Below are 13,035 nucleotides of genomic sequence, written 5' to 3'. Positions count from 1 at the left end.
CTGTTCCACTCACAGCCTTCCTCATTTCAGTAGAATGGAAACTCCATTCTTATTGTTGGTCAGGCCAAGTCACCCTTGGTGACTTCTCTTCCTCTCATCCGGAGTGGGATCCCTCCTCACCATCTTCATTGTCTCCACCCTGGTCCACATATCCACTGTCTCTCATCTAGATTGTTGGAGTCCTTTCTCACTGGCTTTTTCCTCCTACCTTTGACACCCTACCTCCTCTCCATTCTATTGTCAACACAGCAACTGAAGTAAGTCTGTTGAAAAGTCCAAGTGGATGTTGAGGTGTAATTGACAAGCAATAAGCTGCACAAATTTAAAATGTACAATCTGAGAATTTTTGACGTGCTTATACACCCATGAGACCATTGCCATAATCAAAATAGTAAACATATCCATCTTCCCTACAAATTCTCTGTTGTCTTTGGTAAGCCTTCCTTTTCACCCTCATCTACTCCAGGCCCCAGACAACTATGGAGTGAGCTGTTTTCTGTTACTACAGGTTAGTTTGTATTTTCCAGAATTTTATATGAATGGAATCATAGAGTACATATATTTTTCTAACTTCTTCCACTCAGCATAATTATTTTGAGATATAGCCATGTATCAGTAGTTCATTTCTTTTAGTTGCTGAAGAGTATACCATTGTATAATTATGCTATAATCTGTTTATCCATTCACTTGTTGATGGACATTTGGATTGTTTTAGTTTTTGGCTATTATAAATAAATCTGCTATGAATGTTCATGTATAAATCCTTGTATGAAAATACCATTTCATTTTTCTTGAGTAAATACCTAAGATGGAATGGCTGAGTTGTATGGTAGTTGTATGTTTAACACTTCAAGAAGATTTTCTAGTGGTTGCACCATTTTACATTCCCACCACTAGTCTGTAAGAGTTCCTCCAAAACCTCACCAATATTTTAAATGGTCATTTAAAAAATTTTTAGCCATTCTAATAAGCATGTGGTGGTATCTCAATGTGGTTTAAATTTGCATTTTTCTACTAACTAATGGTGTGAAAATCTTTTTCTGTGCTTATCTGCCATCTGTATATTTTATTTGATGAATGTCCAAATTTTGTATCCATTTTTAATTTTTGTGTTTTAAGTTTTTAAAAATTATATTTGTGATAGAATTTCTTTATTGGGTATATAACTTGTAAATATTTTCTCTCAGTGGCTTATATTTTCATTCTCTTAATGTTTAGTATCTTTTTAAAGAGTTTGAACACAGATGAGTTATTTTACAAACTGCTTTACACTCAAAGAGGGGCTTAGTGGATCTGAGAAGAAAAAAGTAATAGCAAACAATTCAATGGTTTGACATTGAATGCCTTTTTGTATGATTTTCTTTGGTTGGCATGTATCTAGTGACCTTTCTTTATAAAGCATTGTAGTATAAATAAGCATTGTGGTAAGTATTGTTTAAACTTGAATTCTGGGCCCAATGGAAACTTTTAAAAACAGTTTCCAGTTTACGGGCACCTGGGTGGCACAGTTGGTTAAGCGTCTGACTCTTGGTTTTGGCTCAGGTCATGATCTCAGGGTCCTGAGGTGGAACCCTGAGTCAGGCTCCTCACTCAGTGGGGAGTCTGCTTGAGATTCTATCCCTCTGCCCCTCCCCCCATTCTCTCTCCCTGAAATAAATAAATCTTATTAAAAAAAAAAAGTCTCCGGTTTAGAGAAGACCTTAATCTCAAGGTTCTCAGTGTATTATGTCTCGTCTGCAAACAGTCTAAGCTAAAACACCCATGCATTCTATCTGTATTTCTATGCCTATGTCATCATATGTATCTATAACTATTTTTATTTCTATATATGTATGTATGACTTGCAAAAAAATCCAACTTGCATTCACATTCAACTCATGTCTTTGGTCAGACATAACCATTGGGAACACTGTTATGATCTCAGAAGTAAACTAAATGATAATATAATACATATCACAAAACCCATGTGCTTTAGTCCACAGTAAAAACACAGATCTTCTCTCAGGCCTTTATCCAGACAATTATTTATAAAGCAAGATAGATTATAACCAGTGAGGCCACACTGACAGCATGTGGAATAACAGTTTACAATGGTGGGAGGAGAGAGAGATAAAATACAGATCCAACAACTACAATGCACAGAAGTCTGGGTTTATTTTATAATATAACTACAGAAAGCCTTATAAGCATGAATTCTCCAGAGGACCTTGAGTCATCAAAAGTTTATAATAATTTATTTCAGAAATGGTTGCAATAAATTATAACTTCTTAAAAGGAACAAAATTTTGAGGAACATATAATTAAATCCTTGATAATATAAAAGAATTTATGTTATGAAAGGATCTGAGGCTATAGAAAGTATAAGACTTACAAAAGAATGGTGTCAGAAAGCTGAATGGAGTTAAGGTAGAGAGTTTATCTTGAAAATGCTTCCACTTTAAGTATTCTAAGTATGAAATAGAAAGATATAGTTAATTGGAGGTGAGAAAGTAATACCTATTGAATGGATTTCTGTGTGGTGGCAGTAATTGAAAAGGGATATTCCCATGCAACCAATTATTAAGCCTCATATCAAAATTTTGTCTAACATTTGAAATATTTGATCTAGAAAATTAAGAACAGGTAGGATCTGAAGGAAGGAAGTATATTTCCTCTGTTGGAGCTTTTTAATGCTTAAGAGCTTAACTTTAGAAACAACCCAATCCAGGTTTGAGTCATAGCATGATCTCCGAGTTGGCATCCAGAAACCCCAGGTTTCTCATGTGCAAAATGGAGCTAGAAATTCCAACCTTATGGGATAATGGTGGAGATTACATGGAAGGCTGGTAAAGGGCTTAGTTAGTACAGTACCTGGCCCAAGGTTTCACACACTCAATAAATATTAAATATTACAATTATCATTCTTGTTTCCTTAGGCAGAAATCTGAAAGTGAAGAGGCACTGGAAAATTCAAGCAAAGAACATCAACTGTCGGTCCCATAATTTGGGACTGAGGATTGAAATCAGGTTTTATCTTCATCTGTTTTTGTTTCTTTGATTTTAATAAAAAACTTGAGGAAGCCCCCAGAAATAACTGACCACTTTTTGAGGGTGTCCCTAGATGCTTTGTGGGCTCTACCTGGGTTGCAGCCACTATTCTACCTACTCCATACAAGGAGGTGCCTGAGGTTAAGTGTTCTTTGCAACAACACCCAGGTCGAAGGCTGAGTTCAAGTATGCCCCAGGTCGCATAGCTCATTCTCTGTTCAAGAATCTTCCCTAATCCCCGGTGCCATTTGGGAACGGTTTCAAAGGCATTCCAACTGCAGAATCATGCCAGTGCACTGGTTATCAATTATTTTGTTGATCCTTTAGCAAATCCTCAAACTGATTTTTCTGCCCTCCTGGGACACAAATCACAAAGCTGACCTTAACCACTTTGGCATCCCCCTCTACTCCCAAGGCACACAAAAGAGCAATGTGGGGCTAGTGATTTATTGTTTTCCCACGCAGGTCACCCTCGAGCCCAGACAGATAGAGAAGATCTGTCTTTAATGAGAGAAATGTACCATTACTTGGTCATAAATTCAACTTAATGGTAATTTTAGTAGGGCAGCTTGCCCAGGCTTTGTAGAAACACAAATCAAAAATCCCAAATTCCAGGCATATCCTCCTAGAAACTCTTTTGGCAACTTCGTTCCCTTTGCTTTTTAAGGAAATCCATTTCCCTAGTTATAGTGTCTAGTTGCTTAGGGTAGATTTGCACAAAGTCTAGAATCACTGTGGCAGCAGAGAGGGGAGTGGGTGGCATGCTGCTCAAATTATTTTTGCCAAGCGTTAGGCCCTGACTTCAGTCGTCAAGGAGGCACAAATGAACTGACACACAGATTCAGTATACAGCCCAGGAAAAGTAGTTTGCAGTAAGTACTCAGACAACTCTGTCTAATGAAGGGTTTTATTTTTTCAAATCTTTATGTCCTTGGCCAGTTCTAAACCAACTAATACTAGTCCTTACCACACTTAGATTGCAGAACACATTTTTATCCCCAGAGTTGACTTAATTTGAGTTACTGGGTTAGAAATATACATAAGAGTATGTTCAGGCATAATGCTACCAGACACCTTGCCACACTCTTAGAAGTAGGTTTGAATGTATCCTTTTACCTTGTATCACATCCTGTGCTCACTTCCACTGTAACAACTAGCAGCTCCTTTTGTGCTTAATTATTCATGTATGTTGCCTTCCACTAAACTGTGTCCTCCCAGGTGTAGGATCATATCTGAGTTTCTAGGCCAGTGCCTGACATGTGACAGATGTATAGTTAACATTTGTTGAATGAACAGAAGTATGAATAATCATGCCTTTCCAGTAAGGTCTGACTTTAAAGTCAGGGAACCTAGTAAATGGCCATTTCTTTCTATTTTCAGGATGATATATACTTGACTAGGTGAGGCAGTGCTCTGGAAGACAGTGGAGAAAAAACAGAACCAAGGACAACTGCCTCCCATAGGTAGGGTAACTGGAGTCTATTAAAAATATTACCTCATTAATTTAAGCAAATATGTGTAGATTGCCGACATAGCTAAAGCACGTGTGCCAGCTACTGAAGAATGTTCGGGGTGACTAGAAATCAAAAAGCTTATAATCTATTAATCTTTAGTTCTCAGATCCAATGTATAATGTTATCATAATTTTTTTTTTCCAATAGCATAGCTCTATCCAGAGAAAAGACATGAAATTCCAGCTCTCTCCTCTGATTTGGTTTTGTAGGTGGGTCTACTGACTCTTCTCCTCAGTTGTAGAGGGCAGTTTAATTGGCAGTTTATTTGTGTTGCTGTTCATTCATCTAGGGGAAGGTCAGGATTAGAGCAGGAAGGGAGGCCTGGGACACCCATGGGATGGCATGTTTGGATCCTTATAATTCTCTAGGAAAAGTGATGAAGAGCTATCATTTGTACACCTTCCATTTACATGATGTTAACTTACATATAGCGATTATAGTTCAGTAAAACTGGAAAAAAGGAATTCAGCAATAATGACAAAAAGACAGTGTCTCTCAAGCTTGGGCAAACATCAGAATCACCAGGAAGCCTTATTAAGACACAGATTGCTGGGCTCCACCTCCAGAGTTCCCGAGTCAGTGGTTCTGGGTTAGGATTCCAGAAGTTGTATTTCTAAAAAGTTCCCAAGCAGTGCAGATGATACTGTCCAACACCAGCTGATCTGAGGTAAGCCCTGATACTTACCTTCTACCATGTCTTGTTCTGCTGTTCTCTTGTGTAACCCCATAGGGTGATTCTGTTTTTATGGTTTTGTCAGGGTAGCCTTGGACTGGGGTGAAAGAAAATCCGTTTGAATTATTTTGTAGCCATTTCTTAGTGACCCAGGGCAAGTGTTTTTAATGTCAGATATTTTCCTTTTGCCATTTAGCCTATGTACCTATGAGCTGTCTCTCCTGCCATTAGTTGGAGATAAAACCAATGATAATATCAATGAAAGTAACACATAAACATACTGTTAGCAAAGACATGTATTCATGTGAAGTATTTTATTTATGCCATTGACCTTGTATGAATAACTACCTGAAATGATGAATTTAACATTAGCTCTTGGATTCTTCTTTCCCTCATCTGCTCTGATCAGGAAAATAATTGTAGTTTCAGTCTAAATGGGGAAATATCAGCCAGGTCTTTCTGTCTTCTAGATAGTTCCTGTAGTCCAGCCAAACTATCTGGCTCTCTGATTAGACAGTTTTTTAAAGAGAAAATTTTTTTCCCCAAGAATCATTTTTAGTTATTTTCCTACCTCATGATGAAAGGTTTATCTAAAAGCCCAAACTTCATTCAGGATTCTTCCCCACTCTTTGTCATCACCCGTCCTTCCCTGACCCAATGCAGCCCTCAGACAGCCAGAGATTTAAAAATATGTTGGAAGATTTTAATGGTGTCTGCAGAGTAGAATTATATTCTTCTGTAATGTAGCATTTGGACACTGAGTGGAAAGATAGCACAGTCTGTCTAGCTCTTTGTAATTAGTTTCATGATACTGTTTTAATTATGGCACAACTTAATCACTGGCTATGCACAGATTATGCCACATAGTTAAAATAATTATGGGTTTTTGATAAGATAATTCTTTGAATTCATAAAATGCTTCTTTTCCAATGGGCTCCACACTTTAAAAGGAAAGAGAGCAAAGAAGGATAGCTAATTGATACCAGTATTTGTCATTTTCTGCACCTTGTCAGGGCTGGCCAGGGGAATATTATTCCTTTATTCCAGGTCATCTTCTACCTGCCCAAAGAAACATTTTATCGAGTACTCAGAGATTCTGAAGATAGTGTGAAATGATACATACCCTGTTTGCCAGCTAATATTTAATACAGACTACATATCTAGTGACCTACGCAAGCCTATGTGTATGCATTAGTTCCAAATACAATGCTTTGTTTACGTAACTGATGGCTGCTGTCTTCCTAAGCAGTTCTTCACTTTCAGAAAAGTGGAGTCTGATCATAGATCTTTTTTAGAACCACTCTACAGTTTGTATGGTTTATCGAACATTCATTCATTCACAGTAGTATGTCTACTATGTGTCAAGTACTATTCTAAACCCTAACAGTAAACAAGATAAGCAAAATTCCTACCCTCATGGTTACTGATGTAGGGGACATTCTAGACGTAGGGGAACTGACAGTAAACAAACAATAAAATAATGACTTCAGATATGATTAGTCCTATGAGTAAAATAAATCAGGCTTAGGGAATAGAGAGTGTCTAGAGTGGGGAAATTTTAGATAGATCAGGAAACAACTTTTTAAGAAAATAACATTTGGGGGCATCTGGGTGGCTCAGTTGTTAAGCGTCTGCCTTCGGCTCAGGGCGTGATCCTGGAGTCCTGGGATTGAGCCCCACATCAGGCTCCTCTCTGCTGGGAGCCTGCTTCTTCCTCTCCCACTCCCCCTGCTTGTGTTCCCTCTCTCACTGGCTGTCTCTCTGTCTGTCAAATAAATGAATAAAATCTTTAAAAAAATTTACATTTGAGCAGAGTTCTGATGATAAGAAGGAATTAAACATGTGGAGATTAGAGAAAAGGGAATTCTAGATAGAAGGAAAAGGAAGTGTAAGGGTCTGAATCTATATCAAGCTTAGTGGCTCTGGGAACAGCAGGCAGAGTTGAGGGGCTGGAGCAGAGTGAGTAAAGGGGAGAGATGTTGGGACTGAGGCTGAGGAAGAGGCCCGGTCAGAGGGCTGTGCTCCATGGCTTTAAGATTGGATTTTAAGGTGATAGTAGTTCTTAGAGAGTTTACATTGCCTGATTTACATTTTTGATTTTTGATTTCTAATCTGACTAAGGAGATTAGTTTTATGAGCAAGAATTGAGACGGGAATAACTAAAGGATATAAGACCTTTTTTTTAGACATTTGAGTTTGAGATAGATGTTATATATCCAAGTGAGGAGTCTAATATAAATCTGGAACTTAAGGGATAGGTCCAAGTGGGAGAGATATATGTGGAATCCTTCTGTATACATATAGTATTTATTACCCAAGCTGGATCCAGGGCAAGTGGAGAAATGAGGTAATGCAAAGGAAATATATGCATCATTGCTTCATCCTAAAAGAGATTTTTAGAAAATGTTATCTTTTTTTTTAATTTGAGTATAGTTGACACATAATGTTACATTAGCTTTAGCTGTACAGCATAGAGATAGATTCAACAAGTTTATATATTATGTTATGCTTTTTTATGATCCCTGTAATGAATAATAAGAAGTAACAGAGTATGACTTTAATACATTTTTTGTTTGTTTGTTTAATAGAAAACAGAGCAAAATTTAGATATTCAATAAATTTTATCTTTCAAAGGAGCCATTTGGGAGGGCTAGCCAATTGGCATAACAATGCTGTCATTCCTTAGAACTTTCTTGGAATGATTGGGACCCACTTTTAGATTTGCTTATGCCACATGAGAAAGTCAGCCTAACTTTTTCATAAAATTTTGTTTCGTTTTTGTTTAAAAGATAGAACTGGCTTAAAAATTCACCTGCTATTATACTTGTAACATTTTTAAAAATATAAAACCAAATACTTCACCATAGGGAGATGAGTTGACATCATTGATGATTTTAAAATGAGTTTGTCACTTGCTTTGGGGATTCTCAGAACAGCATTTGGATATGTTTTGAGCAATAAGGGGATGATTGGGATAAGTACACAACCTCCCATGTGATAACTTTGAAGGAAATGCTGTTTTTGGGTTTGAAGCTTTAATTTTAGTCATTCATTCACTTAGTCATTCATGAAAAAAAATTATTGTCTGCCACATGGCAAGTGGTTTTCTAGGCAGTGAAAAGGCAGTTATGAGCAATAAAAAGAATAAGACAATGATAATTTTCAGGACTTCATCTTTGGCCTTAAAGAGTACTACATCTAAACTTCAAAAAATCCCATTTCTGAAAATGGCTCCATTAATCAATTTATTGAAACAAAAATATTTACATGAAGGAATAACATTTAACTTTATCTTTGCCTTCCCCATCTGCTTTCCTATTCCTACCATATTTCCAGAAACCTAACTCTCAACCTCTGATTTTTAAGTTTAAAGTAATCTGTTCCTATATGTCATAAGATCCCCTTCAGACATGGAACACCTTATTATTTTTCTTCCCCCCCTCATTTTGTTACTAGGAGATGTTCACAAATTTCTGGGGTAGGATTCTAATTTATTAATTAATTCATAGTAGGGTGAAAATGACTTGATGCTGATTTACTATGGGCTGAATTTTTATTTTAACAACAGAACAAGATTTAGATCGAAGAAATACATCTGTAATGATGGAAAGTAAAGCATTTGCAAGTAGTAAAATGGTATATTTCTTGGCTGAGAGCCTTCTCCATGTCTCTGAAATCACAGCCTATACAGCTTACTTAAATTGGCAATCATAATCTCTAGGAACAAGAAACTTTCAGTTTCCCCTTGATGCTACTATTTCTTTTCCTTTTTAAGAGATATTCTGTAGCCCTCCAATGCCATATAATACATTAGCAAGCAATCCTCATAGCTTTGCTAGAGCAATGGACCAAGTTTTGCCTTGGCCTTTGTTTAGCTGGAAGGTGCCTACCCACTGAACTGGGGCTCTCCACTACCATTGCTCCTTCAGCCTTGTGCAGCATATTATTACAATCAGCTTCACTTGTTCCCAGTTCTTTCAGCATCTGTAGTGGCAGCTGGCGCATCTCCCTCTTCATCAGGAAGTGCATTCAAGGGTATCCGACTAGAAAGCTCCCCCAGCAAGCATTTCTTCATATTACAAAATGAAGAAGCAAGGTTTCAGTTGGAGGTATTCATATTTGGGGTCAAGTAAGGTAGAGTAAAGTTGGGGAGATCTTCCATCATCAAAATGTCTTCATCATGGGTGAGACCAGACCAGCAAAAAAAAAAAAAAAAAAAAAAAAAATCCATTATTTTTTCTAGTGGACTGGCATTCCTTTGACCCTGGTTTAATCAGAAAAGGGATGAGCAGAATTACGCGATTGGCACTGCCCTTGTTTGTTTTCTAAATTCTCAAAGAGAATTGCTCTCATACCATGGGTTTCCCTCAAGATCTACAGTTCTGATTACTGTGGTTCACTTTTGTGTGGAGTTTTCTGTGTTTTGCCTTTGGACACCCATATCTATCTTTATTCCAGCAGTTAATAGGAAAATTCCATTGTGCCACTTGTGGTTTTGTTCTTTTTTTTCTTAAGAAAACAACCTCTATTATCCTCCACCTGCCTTTACTTCTTGTATTCTGTACTAATATGTAACTGCTGTCAGAGAGGTGGTGACGGTGATCAGCACATGTCAGAAAACTGTCCTGGTTAATTAGAAAGAGCTATGGTTTTGGAGGTTTAGCTCATGTGAAAATAACTGTGGCCCAGAGAACTAACTTGTATATTTGCTCCCTGGGAAAGAGCTTTGGGACCACAGCTCTCAAGGTCATTCATTTTTGCCTTGTAAATTTTTAGTACATGCTGTGCATCTGGTAATGAGTGTTAGAGCCAGAAGTGTTGCTAGCCTTCAAAAGACTAATTGGAGCCTGATATGTTTAAGGAAACTAACAATTATTGAGTACTTAGTTTGTGCCAAGCAATATGCTAGGAATTTCTGCTTGTATTACATCATAAAGCCTCAGTTTTTTTGTGTATTAGTTGGAATATAGATTTTACTTAGTTTTATTTAAATCTTGTTTTTATTAATTTGGTCTGGAATGTTACCTATGTAGTTTTATACTAGAAGGAAAGTAAATTTGGTGCTCTAAAAGAGCAATGGTGGTAGTAAATAATTTGAAATTAGACCTGTTTGTGAAGTATATAAATTCAAAGTACACAAACAAATTTAAATTACAATAGGGCTAGTCAACACAACCAGACTCAAGTGAGTAATTCCAAGAATTTGGTACTGTGATAGTTAACGAGACTGTTCATCAGTATTTCCAGACATCCCCCTTGAGTGTTGCCCTGTGTCCTATAACATGTTAGTAAACAATCCTCATAGTTAGACTCTATTTTCCTACATCCTTAAAATTAGGTGTGGACATGTAACTTACTTTGGCCAATGAAATATGAGCAGATTGACGAGTATCACCTTCAGGTAGAAGCCTTTAAAGCCAGTGCACAAATCACCATCTTCTCATCCTTCAGTCGTTATGACTAACAGCATTCCAAAGGGAGAGGCTCTGCCAACTGAGTCCTGAGTGAGGATAATATGAAGCCAAATTCACTACTGACTCAATACAGCATGAGTGAGAAGTCAAATTCTTCTAAGACATTGAGATTTGGGGATTGTTTGTTAATGGAGCACAACCTAGATTATTCTACCTAATAATGTAGGATCCATCCATCCAGAAAGTAGAAACCCCCAAAGTCCTTCCTAAATGTATCTGCTTTCCTTATCTGAGTGATATAACCAGAGGTTTGAATAGACCAGCCCCTTGTGATGACTGGATAGTATACAGGTAAAGGGGTCTGTGCCGTCAGGCTACCTCTGGTCATGTACTAGCCCTGCTATTTTCTACCTGTAAAGACTTGAATGAGTTACCCAATCTCTGAATCTCAGTTTCTTCATTTAGAAAATCAGACAAAGTTCCTACCTTACAAGGCTATTGTGAGGTGAATTAAAATAATGTATAAAAAACCCTCAGCTTAGAGGATACCCTTTTAAGATCTTGGGGAGGGAGGAAAATGGGGAGTTACTAAAAATGGGCATAAAGTTTCTGTCAAGCAAGATAAATCAGCTCTAGGATCTGCTGTATGATATTGTACCTACAGTCAAAGGGCACATATTGTACACTTAAACATTTGTTAAGAGTGAATCTCACTTTAAGTGTTCTTTCTAAAATAATTAAAAAATAAATGTTAGCTATCATTCTATTATCTGGTACCATTTGAGACTGGCTTTACGGATTCGGTCTTCTTACAGTCTAATTGTTTGGGTGAGTGATCCTCAAAGTTCCTTGCAGCTCTAAAACTCTATGGTTCTGTGGAATACCTTGCTTTCTAGTCCCCAACTTTACTTAGAGTAGCTTTAGCTGTGGTTTGAGTTTTGTGGTACATGAAAGAACAGATGCCAGCAGAGTTTCTTTGGCTTAGCAAGAAATCTTCTACCAAAAAATCAATTTATTCTGCTTCAACTTTCTCCTGTTAGTCCACTCCATCATTCCTTGAAGTTGTTCCAGAATTCTATTTAACTTCGTAGTTGCTTGCTTCTTTCTGATTCTGAAATATATTTTTATTTTTGGCCTTTGACACTGGACAACATAATTTTTCCTTTTAGTAGACTTGCTTATGTATATAGTAAATAGGACCAGGAATATGTCAAGGAGACTTCCCCAAGAGATCATGGAGGTTTTTGATGGTAAGTGTAGTGTACTAAGATCTTCTAAAAACACTGAAGTGGGGAGAGGAGAAACACTTACTGTTAGACACATATTGATTTTAACATTATACCAAAATATTTCATATGCACAAGTTTGTAGAAATATTTCTGATTTGCTGTGTATATTTGCCAGTACTCTCTCTGGGAAAGAATGCAGTGTCCCCTGAAAAAGTAGTAATCATTGGCTAAAAATGTTTTGTTAAAATAAAAAAAGTGCAGTCGTTAAGTATTTCATTAGTGTGGTTGGGATCAATGACTGTGCTTTGAAATGCAGATGTGGATTGTGAAGCTGTGAACAGAATTGCACAAGGAAAATGGCATTGTCTAGGATGAGGGAAAAGGGCAGGACCTGTGTCAGATGTGAGCAGGTAGTGCCAAGGTTATATGTAGAAAAGATAATGAGGGAGGAGGATGGTTGAGTTCCTGGGACAATAGCCTGAGAGCTTGGGGAACTGGAAAGAGTAGAGGGCAGGAAAAGTGACCCTGGGTGTGGGGGAGGTGAGAAAAACTCAGACAGGAAGAGGGACGAGATCAGAGAGGATGCAGAATCAAGGCAGGGCTGCAGACAAAGCCCTCAGGACCAAAAGCCAGAGAGAATCCCAGTTGTTTAGTCCAGAGACAGGAAAAAGGACATCCTCTAAAGGGACCTAGGTTAAGGGCTGGAGGGAGAAGATAGATAACAGGAAAGAACCCAGCTTCTCTGGGGACCCAAAGAGCAAAGCCTGCCCCTCCACCCACCCACCCACCCCCCTCTCTATTCCTGCCCTAACCCTTCTCACAAGACAATAGCTTGAATCTGGAAGGTAGAAATGAAATAAACTGCCTAAAAAGGAGAGAGAACCTGAGCCCCCAAGCCAGGGGAATGCCAGGGAAGGCCTGGCAGGAAGGCCAGCATACTAATGGGGCCTGCAGTCACAGGCCTTGCCAGGAAGGGCTTATTTATACTTTGAAAGCATTCTTTTATTGAATAAGTGACTATGTGGAGTGGGAAGCATTGAACTTGAGCTGAGCTTACCAGCAGCATGGCATTTGATTCCAACTCTAGAAGCTGAGAGCCTGAAATTTCCTCACAGGTGGGAAAGTGCCTTGTCTGTAGTTGATGCCCAATAGGTATTGTGTGAGGGAGATGACTCCCT

Source organism: Ursus americanus, chromosome 17, assembly GCF_024610735.1.
Source record: "Ursus americanus isolate L20-20 chromosome 17, mUrsAme1.1.p, whole genome shotgun sequence".
Classification (NCBI taxonomy): Eukaryota; Metazoa; Chordata; class Mammalia; order Carnivora; family Ursidae; genus Ursus; species Ursus americanus.
Note: the sequence above shows the minus strand (reverse complement) of the source record.